This window comes from Choloepus didactylus, chromosome 8, assembly GCF_015220235.1.
Source record: "Choloepus didactylus isolate mChoDid1 chromosome 8, mChoDid1.pri, whole genome shotgun sequence".
NCBI lineage: Eukaryota > Metazoa > Chordata > Mammalia > Pilosa > Megalonychidae > Choloepus > Choloepus didactylus.
Window position 1 is genome coordinate 31,552,132 of NC_051314.1, and position 13,479 is coordinate 31,565,610.

Sequence of the window (13,479 nt, forward strand, 5' to 3'; positions counted from 1 at the left end):
CCATGCTAAATTGTCTCAAGTTTATCCTGAAGAACACTGGGAAAATTCAAGGATTATGAGCAAGGCAGTGATCGGCTGTCTCCTCCACCACAAGTAGACAGCCGATCACTCTTTGCAAGAGGTTTTGAGGGTGAGGATCACCGGCATGGGTTTTGGGAGGGCTGAGACTGCAGGACTGGGCAATCCACAGTCACTGCAGGGCAGATCAGAACACTGAATCGTCAGGAGGAGTTGTTGAAGGCTTAGGAGGTCAGTATTGCATCACAAGTCTAATTTAAGTGGACACTTTGTGAGCGGACAGAAGGAGGGCGGCATGAAAGATGGGCTAGGGGTGAGGGGGGCATGAGATCAAAGAGACTGATGAGGAACTAATTACACAAGTCTAGACTTGCAGCATTGTCCAACAGAACTTTCTGTGATGATAGAAATGTTCTCTGTGTGGTCCAATACGGCAGCCACTAGTCACAGGTGACTACTGAAATGTGACCATGGACACCAAAGACTGAGTGTTTAATTTAATTTTACTTTAATTAATTTGTATTTAAATTTAAGTAACCCCATGTAGCTAGTAGCTACCATACTGGGCAGAGGGAATTTAGAGATTTGATGATGACAGTGAGTCGAGAGAGAAAGAAAGAGAACAATCGCAAACCCATTCCAGATATGGGGGATTGATTTAATGTATGGGGTGTGGTAAAGGGAATGATGTTGAGGCTTAAAAATTGTTTCTAATAAGCAATCTGCATGAAATGCAAATTTTTTTGAATAGATGGGGATGCTTCCCACAATAAACTTCTTACAGAGAGATTTGGCTAATGAAAGAAAGACTATGAACCAAGCACATTCACTGATTACAAAGAAACCCAAGGGCAGATAAGCTACAGAACAATATGCACCTCCTCTTTTCATTCACTCTTTCCCCTGTTTTGTAAGTATTAATTGAAGGCCCACTAAGTGTCAGGCACTATTCTCTACTCCGTGTCTGCAATTGTGTCCAAGACAGATAAAAAAGTCAGTGTCATCATGGAGCTTACTTTGTGGTAGAGGAAGAAGGACAATAAACAAATAAATGAGTCAACCATCTAGTATGTGAAACAGTGATAAGTTCTCTCTCGTGCGCGCTCTTTCTCTCTCTCTCTCTTCTCTCTCTCTTCAATTTCTTCCTCTTACAAGGACACCGGTCATATTAGATTATGGCCCATCCTAATCCAGTGTGGCCTCATTTTAAGTAATAACATCTTAAAAGACCTTATTTCCTAATAGAATAACATCCATGAGATAGGAGATTAGGACTTGAACATATCTTTTTGGGGGACACAATTCAATCCATAATGTCAGGAAAATACCAACCTGAACCTCAGCTTCATATGACTCGCAGGTCATATTAAGGAGTAGGAATGACTTAAGATGGGTTCTGTTCGGTTACCTATCCTGACACAGGCTTTGCAACATGATAATAAACTTGTAGCATGTTACATACTCTACCAATCTTGGAGGTTTAAGTGCATATTAAACATCCAGAGAATCCCTCCCTGTTTCAATCAGTGTTTTTCAATCTTATTTGATCTTAGAACCATTTTTTTTTTCTTGTAATAGCTAAGAACACACTGCTCTAAGGTGTTCAAGTACTAAATGGACATTGATCCATTGAAATCAGTGACACTGAGTTTGTGACAATCTTTCATATCTCTACTACAAATTGACAACTGGGTGTCTTTGTTCTGGTTCACTGTTTCTGGGAGGGACAGTGGGGTCCTCAGGCACAGTGTATAGAATATGAATTGAGTTCCCTGAGACATTGTGTAAAGGGCACTATTGATAGTTTTCCTTACACTTTTGTGCTGGATTGAAAGTTCATCCACTTGTCTCCTCTGCTGGATGAATTTCTCATAGGTAGTTTCTTGGTCCATGTTGGGAAATATTACATGATAGATGCTTTGCTCTTGATGTTCTCTTTTGAAATTTCTAATTTGGAGATGAAGATAATGAGACTCAGCCTTGGTTAAAGAGTTTTGGGGAAACATCATTCTTGGAAGCAGCAAAAAGGATTGGGAGAATAAAGATGTCTGCTTGAGCCTGCTCCAGCCTCTTAGTTCTTGGCACTGATACATTCAACCCACAGTCTCAGTCCTGATCATTTGACGAGTCAATCTTGATAAAGGTCTTCTTAAAGTGTTCTTTGAGATCCCACATGATTAGGCCTCTACTTACCAGTTCAGTCTCATTTCTCACCACTCACTACCTACCATGTAAATAACTATTTGGTGCCTTAAATACACAATGCTATAGAATGAAGGAGAGAAACAACAACAACAACAACAACAACAACAAAACACTTGGTTATCTCTGATGCAGAAAAATCCTTTGAAAAATCCAACAACCTTTCATGATAAAAAGACTCAGTTACCTAGGTATAGAAGGGAACTTCTTCAACATGGTAAAGGGCATTTATAAAAACCCATAGGTAACATCACACTCATTGTTGAAAGACTGAAGGCTTTCCCCCTTGGATCAAGAACAAGACAAGGATGCTTACTTTTGCTGCTTCTATTCAACATTTTACTTGTGGTTCTAGACAGAGAAATTAGGAAATAAAAAGAGATACAAGGCATCCAAATAGGAATGGAAGAAGTATTCTCCCATGTCTCTATTCATAGATGACATGATCTTATAGATGGAAAATACTAAAAAAAATCACCAAAAACTAGTAGGGCTAGTAAACAAATTCACCAAAGTTGCAGGATACAAGATCAACACACAAAAATCACTTGTATTCTGCATACTAGCAACGAACAAAAGAAAATCAAGAAAACAATTTCATTTACAATAAAATAAAAAAGAATAAAATACTTAGGAATAAATTTAACCAAGGAGGTACAATTATACCCTGAAAACCACAAAACACTGCTGAAGGAAATTAAAGAAGACCTAAATAAATGGAAAGACATCCTGTGTTCATGGAATGGAAGATTTAATATTGTTAAGATGGCAATAAACAGTCTCCACTGGACCATATTGTTCCTTCTTCCCCAAATGCACTTCCTTTCCCCTTTCCCTAGTTAACACCCACTCCTTTGTCTTGTATTAGTTTAGATACCACTTTCTCTGGGAACATTTGTATCTGTTGGGGTTTTTTTAGTTGCAAGTGGTAGAAACTGAATCTGGCTTATTAAGCAGAAAAGGATATTACATGGCTCATAAAAGTTTGGCTCATGCTGGAGAAGCAAGCTCAAGGCTCACTGCCAGGAACAATGCCCCAAACCGCTCTGCAGAACTCACCCAATGAGGAAACCACCACCACTGCTGCCACCTAACAATGAGTGCTCTTTGTGGCCCACAGCCAGGAACCTGACTTCACTGGAGCTGCCTTTATGCTATGCCTAAGCCAGTAGCCAGGGTTTCCAACCAACGCAGCCAGGTGCCTTGAAGGCCAGATGGTTACATGTGGGGCCTTTGTATTCATCTTTCCCAGTTTTAAGTCAAAGTCTCTCACAAGCGAGTCTGCTTGGTGTCACCCAGGGAACAGGCTGGTACCCCAGCTGCAAAAGAGACTGGGAAGACAAGTTTTCTGGGTTTTACCTTGGGGAAGTAGGAGGCATGAGGCTAGAAATTTTTCCATGGATTCAAAAAGGGCCAAAGATGCTGGGCTTTCAGCTACCATGACAAAAGTTCATCGCACATTTCATGGCTTCATAACAATGCCCCTTAGGATACTGCAATTCCCCATCTCGACATCTTATCCTGCCCCTATATTGTTATGACTCTGCTGTTTTATAGCTTTCCCCAGACTGCCTTTGAGAGAAAGGACTGTGTGGTTTGAATATTTTTAATTCACAATTGTATTTCCAGTTCAGTTCCCAGTGTAGTATTGCTTCATATATAACAAGTGCTCAGCAAACTTGAGAGAATAAACTTGGCTCAATTTAGTCTGGGTTTTGTAAAGCTGGAATCCAAGGACCCTCCAGCTCTTACCTGCTGTATTTGTCTATTACAACTCAACCTCAGCCTGTCTTTTCAACTTGCACTCCATTCCGTCACTGAGGCAAAGAAAACCACCTTGGGTTCTGACCCTTCTACTAACTGGGCTCTGGAACTCTGACAAGATTTTGCCAGCTCTGTCTTGATGATAGCTCTGCTCTTGTATAAACCATATTCCCAACCAGGAGAATGTCTTGGAAGCAATACATTCCCTCTTGCCCGTCTTCCACATTGCTCTTGCCTCCTTACTCCTTCTACGCACTGTATTACTTTCTCTTGTATATGTCATTGCAATCCTGATTTTTGCCTTACACATTTGGATAGGCCTGACCGTTGAGTTTGTTCCTTTAGCTCCAAGCCTGCCAGTTCCAATTCCTCCTCTTTCCTGCTAGCTCAGCACAAAGGGCCTAGTGTTCCTCAGGGCTAAGCCCAAATGGGTGTGGGTGGGCAGGTATAACATTGCATTTTAGCCTCACTGAATTTGAGTTGTGAGTAAAATATCCCATTGAAAATGTCAAGCAGGCAGCTGTAGAAAACACTGAGCCTGAGTTTGCTAATGAATCAGAGCCAGAGTTGAGGATTTGAATCACCAGAAAGGGAGAGTGGAATACAAGGGAATATCAAAGGAGGTCATGTAGAATAAGAGAGAGGCAATGTTCTCTCTCTCAGCCAACTCTGCAGTAAACTCACTGCCTTCCCTCCTACCTGGGGCAATGACTCCTAGGGATGAGCCTGGCCCTGGCATCATGGGATTGAGAAAGGCTTCTTGGACCAAAAAGGGGGAAGAGAAATGAAGCAAAATAAAGTTTCAGTGGCAAAGAGATTTCAAATGGAGTTGAGAGGTCATTCCAGGGGTTATTCTTAGGCATTATATAGATATTCCTTTTCGGTTTCTAGTATATTAGAATAGCTAGAAGGAAATACCTGAAACTGTTGAACTGTAATCCAGTAGACTTGATTCTTGATGATGATTATATAACTATATAGCTTTTATCCTGGGACTGTGTGATTGTGAACACCCTGTGACTGACACTCCCTCTATCCAGTGCATGGGCGGATGAGTAATAAAACAAAGACAAAAAATACATACATACATATATGTATGTATATGTTTTATATATATATATATATATATATATATATATATATATATATGAGATGGGGATTAAGGGGTCTGGGGTGTTTTGGGTGTTATTTTTATTTTTATTTCTTTATTTTGGAATAATGAAAATATTCCAAAATTGATTGTAGTGATGAATGCACAACTATTTGATGATACTGTTAGCCATAGATTGTATTCTTTGGATGGATTATATGGTATGTGAAATATCTCAATAAAATGGCATTAAAAAAAAAAAAAGAAAGAAAAAGACAAGGACCAAAATTTCAGTTTGCGAGTCTGGGGAAAGAGCCTGTTCAGGTGAAGAAATTGACAGGGTGAAATATGGTGGAAATAAATGATTGAGTAAAGTTGAGAAGAGATAGAAGACTATGAGATAAAGGGAACAACTAAATGGATTTTTCTTAGAAAGGAGGAGGAAAACAGCTTCTTTGAAATCAAAAAACAAATCTTTAAGGAGAAGTGAAGAGCCAGAGAGAAACTGATGTGGGAGAGAGGGTTGAAGGGAGGTTCATGCTTGATGGGTTTTATTTTCTCAGATCTTCTGCTGAGAGTATGGGACTGAGATATGTTTGAGACTTTGAAAAGAATGGGGAAATTTTAAAATAGGGGCCATAAGAAATGGCCAAGTAATGTTTAGGAATGGAATCATCAGAGGCTAACAGAATTGGAATGATGTGAATTCATGGTGGCTGCCATATTACATACTTATGTGAGGTGATAGCCAATTATTCACATTTTAAATTCCTCTAAAATAAACTAATGTTTTGGGGTATGGTTACAGTTTAAAAATAGAAAAGAGATGAAATGTATTTAATAAGAGCAAGATTAAGTTTCAATGACTCACATTCCAAGTTATTTTAAATACAATTTGAATACAATATGCCTTAAAGCAATAGAGCTGGAAGGAGAATTATTACTTATTGTCTATGGCACACCAAACACTGGTGTATGTTGTCTCACTGGACCCTCACAGCATTCCTGAGAGGATGCACCTAAAATCTCCTTTGTAAAGCCACAGCAACTGAGATTTACAAAGGTAATTTATTCAAGGTCATCCATGTAGTAAGTGGAAGAGAGGGGATTTGAACTTAAGTCTTCTAATGCCAAAGCTTGAATCCTTCACTCTGTGTTACCCTTCAGTAAGATCTGAAAATCTCTTATAGTATTGGTCTTCTGTTATATCTACATCTCCATCCAGGTAATTTCTGATTTTGTTAAAGACAGAAATGTTTGAAAATCTGGCCTATTCTGCTATCCTCTGAATTCAGTCATTTTCCAGATATTTATTAGGAAACTTACGTTTTTTTCTGGAAAGTAGCAGAGGTTTTTCAGTCTTGAAGTGGATTCTCTAAGAGAAATGAGAAAAATAAGGCTAGACAAAGAGAACTCAAATGAAATAATATTTTGTCTGTTGTATATCTCTAGGTCCAGTGTAGCCCTTCATCTGGATTACTTTCTCACACTATTCTAATTTCTCACCAGCAACTCAAGAGTAAAAAGTAGAGTAGATATTTTAAGTCTTTATAGAAGTACTATCAAATCAGCAACACTGACAACTACAGTTAAAAGCAAATGAGATCATGAAACCCAAAGGATTAGTGAATTTGACAAAGATGTTGGATACAGGTTATTGAATTAATATACAATATAAATTGCATTCTTTATTAGGGCAGTAAAGACACTGAAAATAGTCCTAAAAATTACCATTAACATTAGCTTTTAAAAGAACCAAATGCATAAGAATATATTTACCAAAAGTTTCAAAAGCTTCTACATGAAAACTATAACACACAGCTGAGAGAAATTAAAGATGATCTACGTAAATGGTTAGATATACCATGTTTATGGATTAGAAGATCCAATGTTGTTCAAATGTTGTAGAAATTGACAAGCTGATCCTAAAATTTATATGAAAATGCAAGGAACCTAGAATAGTCAATAATAAAGTTGGAGTAGTTACACTACCAGATTCAAAACTTATTATAAAGTTACAGTAATTCACAGTATGGTTTTGGTATAAGGTTAGACAACTATAGCAATAGAACTGAAAAGAGTCCAGAAATAGAACCAATGAACTGATTTTTGACAAAAACTGCAAAACAATTCAATAGGATTGTTTTAGTCTCTTGGGCTGCTCAAGCAAATATTATGAAATGGGGTTTGGCTTAAACAGTGGGAATTTACTTGCTTACAGCTTTTAGGCTGGGAAGAAGAAAGTCCAAATCAAGGTGTCATTAAGGCAATGCTTTCTCTCCAAACACTGTAGTGTTCTGGGGCTGGCTGCCATTGATCCTGCGGTCCTTAGCTTGTCACATGGCAAGGAACATGGCCGGTATCCCCTGGTCTTTCTCTTTTCTTCTGGGTTCAGCTTCTTGCTTCCTGTGGCTTTCTCTCTATCTGAATTTCATTCTCTTATAAAGGACTCCAGCAATAGGATTAAGCCCTATCCTGACTAAGGTGGAATACATCTTAACTGAAGTAATCTCATCAAAAGGTCCTACTTACAATGGGTCACACTTACAGGAATGGATTAAATGTAAGAACATGGTTTCTGGGGTACATAACTTCAAACCACCACAGGGGTAAAGAAGGGTTTTATCAACAAATGGCATTAAAATAAGTGGACACTTATATGTAAAACATAAAATTTGACCCTTATGAAGCACCACACACAAACATTAATTGGAGATAGTTATAAATCTAAATGTGAAGGCAAAAAATCTAAAGCATTTAGAAAGAAAAATGGGAGAATATTTTTATGACCTTAAGGTTGGCAAATATTTCTTACATGGGACACAAAAGCACTAACAATAAATGAAAAATGGATAAATTGAACTTTATAAAATTAGAAACTTTAGCTCAACAAAAGACACCATTAAGAAAATGTGAAGGCAATGCAGAGACTAGGAGATGATATTTACAATGCATTTCTCTGACTAAGAATTAGTAACCAGAAAAAAGAACTCCTACAAATCAAAAATCAAGAGACTCAGCATAAAGTGGGCAAATGACTAAAGTAGATACTTGAGAAAAGAAATCAAAATGTTCTTTAAGCATATGAAAAGGTGCTCAACATCATTAGTAATGAGGAAATACCAGTTAAAACCACTACCCAGAATGGCTAAAATAAAATTTTATATACTGAGAAACCAAAGGTGATGGAGATATAGCACTGAAACTCTGAAAGTTGCAGCTGGTGGTGCATATTTGTGTAACAACTTTGGAAATTTGTTTGGCAGTTTCCAGAAAAGTTAAATGTACACCCACTCAATGGTCCACTAATTCCACTTCTAGATATGTAGCAAGAGATATATAGGCATATGTCTAAAAAAAGAGACTTGCCTAAAAATGTTCATAGCTTTATTCATAACAATGAAAAACCTGGAAAAAATTCAAATACCCATCAACAAGAAAAGAGATAAATAAACTGTAGTATATTCATACAATGGAATACTACATAGCAATTACATATGAAGAACCAAAACACATACAACATGAATGTTTTCAAAAATATTGTTTTCTAAGATCTTTCAATGGGGAAAGAAGTCTTTTCAACAAATGACGTGGAGAAAACTGGATATCTACATGAAAAAATGAAGTTGGACTTCTATCCCATGCTATATATAAAAATAGATCAAAGACATAAAAGTAAGAGCTAAAACTATAAAACTGAGAAGAAAACATAGGTGTAAATATTCAGGGTCTTGGATTAGGCAGTGATATCTTAGACATGACATCAAAAGAACAATCAAAGAAAAAATAGAGAAATTGGACTCCATCAAAACTAAAACATGTTGTGTTTCAAAGGACACTATCAAGAAAGTGAAAAGATAACCCACAGAATGGGTTGTCACATGGCAAGGCACATGGCTGGCATCCCCTGGTCTTTCACAGAATGGGGTCTTATCAAGACACATATTTGATAAGAATATATAAAGAACTCTTACAACTCAACTATAAAAAGACAAATAACAATTAAAAAATGGGCAAAGGACTTGAACAGGTATTTCTCCAAAGACGATATACAAATGGCCCATCTGCAAATGAAAAAATGTTCAACATCATTAGTCATAGAAGAAATATAAATCAAAACAATGAGATATGACTTCACACCCACTAGGGTGCCTATAATGAAAAAGACAGACAATAACAAGTGCTATTGAGGATGTGGAGAAGCTAGAATACCTATATATTCTGGTGGGAAAGTCAAATGGCCTAGCCACTGCTTGAGCTGGATAGCACTGTGATCCTTGGAAACCAATCTGGTGTGTCCCTTCCTCTATGTGCACCTCTTTGCTCACAGTTTCGGGCTCTATGGCTGGTGGCTGCCCCTCACCACTTGCTGATTATTACCTACCTGCTGGGGACTCTACTCTTGGTAAGTGCCAGGCACCCAGCTGTGGAACCTCAGTGCATGACATCAAAAGAACAGCGTTCAGTGTTACCTCACCTCCAGCCAACTGCCTTGAGGTCACTGGGCTCTCCATGAGGAAACAGCACCCCAGGATTTGGGTTCCTGGGACAGAGGCTGAAATGGATCATGATGGCACTACAGGAAAATGGGGGTATGGGGAAGGGAGCAGTTTTCTACCTGTTATGTAAGAACCTACATACTATTCTCAATTTTGTCTCCTGGACCAAAATGCCTAAAATATTTACTATTTGGTCAAACCCTTGATTAAAAAGTTCACCAAGAATGTGATAAAACAGTGTTGGAAGAGGAAATAGAAATGGTCAAAAAGCCCATGAAAAGATGCTCATCTTCACTAGCTATTAGGGAAATGCAAATCAAAACCAGGAGATATCATTTCATACCTACTGGAATGGACGCTATGAAACAAACTGGAAACTACAAGTGTTGGAAAGGATATGGAGAAATAGGAACACTTATGCACTGCTGGTGGGAATGTAAAAAGGCACAGCCACTGTGGAAGACAGATTAGCGGCTCCTCAGGAAGCTAAGTATAGAGTTGCCTTACAATCAGGCAATCCTGCTATGTGGTATATACCCAGAAGATCTGAGAGCAGGGATGCAGAGAGACACTTGCACATCAATGTTCATAGAAGCATTATTCACAATTGCCAAAAGATGGAAACAACCCATGTGTCCTTCAAATGATGAACAGATAAACAAAATGTGATATATACATATGATAGAATATTATTCAGTAGAAAAAAGGAATGAAGTCCTGAAGCATGTGACACATGGATGAACCTTGAGGACATTATGTTGAGTGAAATAAGTCAGACACAAAAGGACAACTCTGGTAATATCTCACTAAAATGAACTAATTATAATACATAAACTCATACACGTAAAATCTAGAATATAGGTTACCAGGAGATTGAATGAGGATACAGAATGAGGAGTAGTTGCTTAATATGTGCAGAATTTTTAACTAGATTGAACTTAAACGTTTAGAAATGGATAGAGGTGATGGTAGCACATACCGTGATTATAATTAACAGTGCTGAATTGTGTGTGAATGTGGTTGAAAGGGGAAGTTTAGAGCCATGGATGTCACCAGGAGGAAAGCTAGAGGTTAAAACATGGGAATGTGTAACACAGTGAACCCTGGGGTGGATGATGACTGTTATTAATAGTACAAATATAAAAAAGTTCTTTCATGAACTAGAACAAATGTATAACACTATTACAGGGAGTTAGTAATTAGGGGTATATGGGAAAAACATACCTATTGCAAACTATGGACTATAGTTAACAGTAGTATTTTAATATTCTTTCATCAACAGTAACAAATGTATCACACCAATACTAGGGATTGATATTACAGGGGGATAAGGAGTATGGGATGTTTTGGGTTTTCTTTTTTCTTTCTTTTTTGGAGTAATGAAATTGTTCTACAGTTGATTGTGGTGATGAATGCACGACTAGGTGATGATACTGTGAGCTGTTGATTGAATACTTTAGATGGATCATATGGTGTGTGAATACATCTCAATAAATTGCAAAAAAATAGTGTTGGAGGGAGTGACAATAAGACACGAACTAAAATCTTCAAAAAATTAGGGAAAGCAGATTAAGGTTTAGTAGATGACAGCACCAAGGACGGTAGTGGATGGACTAGTCTGATGACATGAGATTAAAACCTGCATCCTGAGTCCCCCCTTTAAAAAATATTTTTAAGGACCCTGGAAGGAAAATAACGTAGGAGTGGCAAAAGCTATTGCCAAGAATAAAATTACAGTTTTAAAAGAGTTTTAAAAGTCATTGTCTTACCGTTATCATTATGGCAATATAAATGGTTACTGCATTGAATTAGGATTTAATAGACTTGAAAACTATAAAAAGATTAATTACATAACCAATAGTGTACCATCAGTGATGAGTTTTTAGCAACTTTTAGTGCAGTTCTGACACCAAGTTTTCCTATGAAACTATTCTGTGTCCTTGATTTCAACTCTAATGTCTTGCTCAGAAGTAAACTTGCCATGCAAATTATTCATTGCCTGAAGAAACAGGGGACACAGGAAGCTAAAATTAGAACTACCATCCAAGGAATTGTTACTGAGTATTACAAACAACTGATGCTCACCTCCATCACAGTCATGACAAAGACCAGAAAAGAGACAAAGGAATCATTTTTAATGGATGGATGCCTTTCTAGGCTGCCTATTTTTTTTTTTTTTTGTAATTATTTTTAGGGGCTGAATTACAACATTGGGGGCAGAATGAAATGGTGGAAAGTACTGAATTTAAATAAGAATCCCTACTCCACCATTTCCCAGTGATGTGATATTGGGCAAGTTGCAAACCCTCTTTGAGTCAGCGTTTCTCAAACCACACAATGGGGATAAATGAAACGTGTGTGAAAGTTCTTAGTATTGTGTGTAGTGAGTACTGAGCATACTCTGTGAGGTAAGCTTAAATCTGAACCAACAAGAAGCTTCACTGATCTTCAGACAACGTTTTTCCAGGGTCATGCCTTTCTGCAATCAATAGATTCATGAAAAAGAAGCATTTTGTTAACATATTTCACTACCATGGCTACTATGTGTTGTTTAAGCAACAGGGCAGCATCAGTAAGCACAGTTATGGAGAGAATATGAAATATATGGACAGAAACTTAATTCTTCATACTCATTATTATCTATAATTGACCAGAGCCAAAATTCCAATAAAGAGTGCTGGGAACTGCAGCACAAAGAAGAGTGCATGTCCCATTTAACAGCATTCAAATCCAGGTTTCTTTCTTTTTAACAATATGCTGCTCATGTCCCCAATCCCCAAGTCAGATTTAGCTAGTGGGCCATCACTTTATGACCCTGCGGCTTTTTTGAGAGAAATATCCCAGATCTTCTTGAATACACTCTTAATTCTGTTGAGATTCACCAACTTCCTATGCAGATGTTTTGTTGATAGCTAACTGCATTTTTAACATTCACTAAAATTAGATTTTTCTCTGTATGGCCATTTGTCATAAAGAAACAAAGCTTTTATCACCGTGTGGGAATTCTGCACACTTCAATAAGAGCTAAGAACAGCAGGGGCCCATTGAGATGTGACTTCTGGGTTAGGCTAACTTCCTAGCTATATGGTTTGTTCTCATGAGCTGGCTTCAAAATTGCCTGAGATTCAAACTTCTGCTCCAGCAAAATAAGGTTTTCTGCAGTATGGCTTGAAGTTTGGTATCCCTTGTTGTAGAATCACAAGACCAGGTTCAGAGCCCAGCTCCTTGCCTTTTTGGCTGTTTGACCTTGGATGAATTGTTTAATCTCTCTAAGCCTCCTTTCTTCTGGGAGTTCCAGCTAGGCCAGGCCAGTGATTAGCAATAGTGGTCAGAGGAAATCAGAGACATAATGTGAATGGTAAGCCTCAACTAGGGGGCAATTGAAATAAATACTGCATTGACAATGCAAAAAGCAAGAGTGTAGTTGAAAACTGGAAATGCAGTCATACAGGCTGAGAACTAGGTAGAAGCAGGACTGAAGTAGAGAGATCCAAGAGTGAGAGTGTGCAAAGTGAAGCACGAGGGTGTGAGGCATTTCCTAGGAATCAAGGCCTATTATCTGGTGTTTGGTTTTATTGGATGCTAAGTGCTTTCTGATGTGCCAAGTGTGAGTTGCCAAGGTTTAAATCTAGAGGCCCATATGTCAAATTCAGCCCACGGGCCAGAGTACATAATAATAATAAAAGTAATGACTAACATTCATTAATACTTACTACATGTGAGGCATGTTCTAAATATTTTATACAGATTAACACACTGAATACACTCAGAAATCCTTTGAGAGTGGCATTCCTGGTATTCTCAATTTGTAAATGGGGAAACTAGATTAACAGCTGGTTAAATCATAGGAGTCAGGCTTCAAACCTAGATTGCCTGGCTCCAGAGTCCATGTGCTTTACCACCATG